General features: G+C 36.9%; 1 pseudogene; it reads left to right on the forward strand.

Moving 5' to 3' along the window:
- The first annotated feature begins 1624 nt into the window (after positions 1 to 1624).
- LOC101269832 (60S ribosomal protein L17-like) lies at positions 1625 to 2207 on the forward strand (annotated as a pseudogene).
- Positions 2208 to 4625: the final 2418 nt, after the last annotated feature.

A 4625-nucleotide genomic window follows, 5' to 3' on the forward strand; every position in this document is an offset into this window, starting at 1 on the left:
GTGAGATCACACCTGTGCTTTCCGTTCTGGAGAAAGAGCTGGAGAACTTACCTAGTTAATCTTGGAAAAGAGACTGATTTTGTCTTCTGAAACCTTTTCTCTTGTAAGTTAGTTCTCTAGACTTTGATAATCACAGTTACTTGGCTGATTTATTTGAAAATGCCGATATTCCTGGTGTTCCTAAGGCTATATAATAGTATAAATTAATGACAATTTTTACAAATTTATTGAAACTAGTTTTTAGACTCATTGGAATAATTTACTGAAATTATACCAGATACTATAAATAAGACAAGCAAATAACGAATCTGAGACTATAAAAATCAAACTGAAATGTGCTACATCATATTCTGGAGACATACCACACATTCACAGGAACACAAGTCTAAGAAAACTAGATGTAAATACATGAATTCTTATAGAAAAGTGCTTCCAGTTAAAAAGGGTAGTGTTAAGAGAATGGCAGGGTAGTGGTAAGGGGTTTTTAGAGAAATCTCCCTGCCAAAAATTCCTACCAAATGCCTTGGCATTATTTCAAATTATTGAGTTTCTGCCTTAGAAACCTTAATGTCTGATTTATAAATCCTTTCTATAGAATCTTTTCAGGAGTATGAAAACATTCACTGGTTGATACAAAGCTAGGTTTAAAGACCTATTCAGTGCATCATTTTGCTCACATTGGTCACATATGTACAAGCTAAACAGATTTGTAAGAGGAGAGATAAAATGAATAAACTTATTCCAATAAGTTAGGGAAAAGGACCTGCAAGTATTCAGCCAAATGCAATATTGGAATAGCTGCTTCAGAGAGAATCCTGGAAGATGGATATATAATCAAAGGCGTTATACCAAATTCCAACTGTCAAAGTAAAGCTGACTGCACTATACTGACATGACACACACAGTAGTTCAAGTGGTCAAATTAGAGCAACACAACAAGTTTCTATTCATTACCAGGCAGATGGCAAGTCCTGAACTAAATGTTGTGAAAAATAAAAACTTACAAGACATGGTGTTGTCCTTAAGATTTCTATCTCCCTGGTGAAATAAGATTTAAATACAAAACCTAAGTCAAATTAACATAATCTAGCACATAATGAAGGAAAAAATTTTCATCAATCATTAATTTATTCTACATTTGTTGAATGCTTATGGGACAAGCAATATACGAGCCACTGAGTATAAACAATGAATCACACTTAATCTCTGCCCTCAAGAAACTCACAGTAAGAAGTATTATTTTCCAAATTGTTTTCCATGGACAGTGAAATTTCTCAAACCACTTTGACAATGGAAGACTTTTTTTCCCAGAGTCTGAAGAGTATTCTTCACGGCTATATAGGAAATGTTGGTTTCAATCCAGGAATGGTATAAAAATTTAAGTAAGGAAAAATCTCTAGGTTATACTTTGAGAAATCTTTATGGATTTTAATCAAAGCACTGGATGATGGATAGACCTTGGACTGGTAGGTAGATTTAGGGCAAGGAGAGCTCATAATATGTGCAAGGTACACGGTAGACAATACTTAAAATGACTGAACCACCTAAAAATGGTAGACGATACTTAAAATGACTGGACCACTTAAAATGACTGGACCACTCTTCCTCTTCTGGTAAGCGGCCTGAGGTGACCTCTAAAAATGGTTCGCTATTCACATGACCCAGAAAAGCCCACAAAATCATGCAAGTCAAGAGGTTCAAATCTTCACGTTCACTTTAAGAACACTCGTGAAACTGCCCAGGCCATTAAGGGCATGCATATCCGAAAAGCCACCAAGCATCTGAAGGATGTCACTTTAAAGAAGCAATGTGTGCCATTCCATCGTTACAATGGTGGAGTTGGTAGGTGTGCCCAAGCCAAACAGTGGGGCTGGACATAGGGTCAGTGGCCCAAAAAGAGTGCTGAATTTTTACTGCACATGCTCAAAAATGCAGAGAGTAATGCTGAACTTAAGGGCTTAGATGTAGATTCTCTGGTCATTGAGCATATCCAGGCGAACAAAGCCCCCAAGATGTGGCACAGGACTTACAGAGCTCATGGTCAGATCAGCCCATACATGAGCTCTCCCTGACACATTGAGATGATCCTTACTGAAAGAGAACAGATTGTTCCTAAACCAGAAGAGGAGGTTGCCCAGAAGAAAAAGATATCCCAGAAGAAACTGAAGAAACAAAGATTTATGGCCTGGGAATAAATGCTTCAAAAAATAAATGCAAATAAAAGTAAAAAAAAAAAGACTGGATCATCACAGGTCCTCAGGCAGAGTAGTGAGCAATAAAATTTGATAGGTGAATTGAGACCAAGAGTGGAGGATCTAAAAACCCGAACTGAAAACTTCATTCTTTATTAAGAAAGTGACATGGAAAAAGTCCTATTTTTAAGAAGCAACCTAGCCATGATAGTTCAGTGTAACCTGCACGTAAAGAAAAAAGTCTGGAATAAACTCAGAAGATAACAGGACCCAAACTCTCCCTGAAGAATGGATCAACATGACTGTAATGACAAAGAATGATACTTTACATGCTAAAAACATGCTAAAATTAGATAGAAATAAGGCAAAAGATGTAGAAAATTTTAATTTGCTTTTCAACAGCAGAATCAGTCTGGGGCACTGGAAAGGAGACCATCAATCATAAGGGCCAGAAAGCGTTGGACTTTAACCTTTGAGGTCCATTGAAGGCAACATGATATAGCTATAAAACTTCTTGAGCTGTACACTTGTGCTGGCTGGGCTCAACTGCATCACTGTCATTTACTACTGTTTTATTCCTATCTAAAATATTTCTTTTGGTTATATACGATCACTTATATTCAAGAAGGTTCTACAATGCATGAGCTTTAAGAAATTTTATATCTTCATTTTTTACACTGTATTTAGTCTTTCAACAGATATTTTCTAAGTATCGATTATACATCAAGGACTGAGCTAGGCACTGGAGGTTCAGCACGGAACAAGACAGACATGACTGCTGCCCTGGTGGAGCTCACATTAACTACACAAAAACTTTTTTTATTAATGTACAGAAAACTAAAAATACATCCCTTGCACCATTTTCATAGAACAGCTCACCACGGCAGATCTAATGTCTTCCATGGTGTGATGCACAGATGTCAGAAACGAGAAGACTGCATTAATTTACTGTAGATAATAACTAGACTTTTAAAAGAAAGTATGAAATCATTGATCTATAGTAAAACCAGCAACTGACTTTTCTTGCTATTCAGAGGACATGATAATCATCACTAGCACTTAGAAACAGAATGCCAGAGTTGGAAAGGTTCAGAAAGATCAAATCATTCTACTTTGCATTTTTACCGATATAGGAACTAAATCCAAAAGAGCATAAATGATTTGTCTAAGGCTCCATAGCTATTCAGAAACAGAGAAGGAACCAGAATCAAGATGCCCTTTACATCAGCCCAATGCTCTTTCCAATACACTAGAAAGGACACCACTTGTTAAAACAGTGAGAAAGTTGGAGATTTTAGAGCAGACCTGTGATATTTATCTGCATCATCCTTCCGTTTGGAGAATTACACCTCCCTTCTCATTGTCTTCTAACTCAGCTCACATGATCTGGCTGAGGCTCATTCAGACTCTCCAGCCTTCCAAGTCACAGGGAGGTCACATTACACAGGCCTTGCCAATAAGAATGCTTCATCTTCTCTACACACACTAATGGGTTCAGGGATAGCTACATGCCCCAAGCTAGGTCAGGTGATGTCCTCCTTAGGATTTTTGCCCCATCATCAGGAAAGCTATTTCCCTTCCTCTAGAACCATAAACCATATGGATTACGAAAGTCTGGAACTCTTGGAGCAATGTTCTCTGCCACAGGGGTAGAGCCTGCTAGGAAAAAAAAGCAAGTAAAGCAGAACCAAGAGATGAAAGGATCAAGCAAGAAATGTCACGAGTAAGTCACCTGGATCCAGCCTGGCCTGAAACAAGACCTCCCCCAGACTTTTCTGTAAAATGAGCCACTCAATTCCATTTCTTAATCTAGTTTAAATTTTTTCACTTATAACTTTTTAAAAAAGGCCCCCCAAATACATGTACTAAACATCTACTTTCAGAATACACCCAGTGCTATGATCTCCAACTTCAAATGTCTTTGTAGCACTATCAAAAAGGCCCATAAATTTGATGGCCAAACCAAGAGTTTCTAAGATGCCTAACAGGAAGTGTTAAGGATGATTTATTAGTAGTTACTTTTTGCTCATTAATAATTTTTATATTTATTATATGTTGAAAAGATCAGTTTGGATATATTGGTTTAAACAAAATACCTTATTAAAATTATTTTATTATTTCCTTTTTACTTATTTTAATGTGGCTTCCAAAAAGGTTAAATTATATATGTGGTTTAATTAGATTTACATTGGACACTGGTAATGCATAGGTACATACACTATGCCACAACTAGGGTGAACTTCCCCTCACCCAAAGGCTCCCAGATTTCTCCCTTCCAGTGTTCTGAGTCTGCAATCCTCTTGTAAAATGGACAGGTCCTGTTTCCCCAGTCTGACCCCATTTCCTATTTCTTCGTTTTTTTTTTTTAAATGGGTATACCATAATTCTTTTACTTTCAAGTTTAAATTTTCATCAAAATTAGATTTGGACGTA

This window comes from Orcinus orca, chromosome 3 (genome assembly GCF_937001465.1).
Source record: "Orcinus orca chromosome 3, mOrcOrc1.1, whole genome shotgun sequence".
Classification (NCBI taxonomy): domain Eukaryota; kingdom Metazoa; phylum Chordata; class Mammalia; order Artiodactyla; family Delphinidae; genus Orcinus; species Orcinus orca.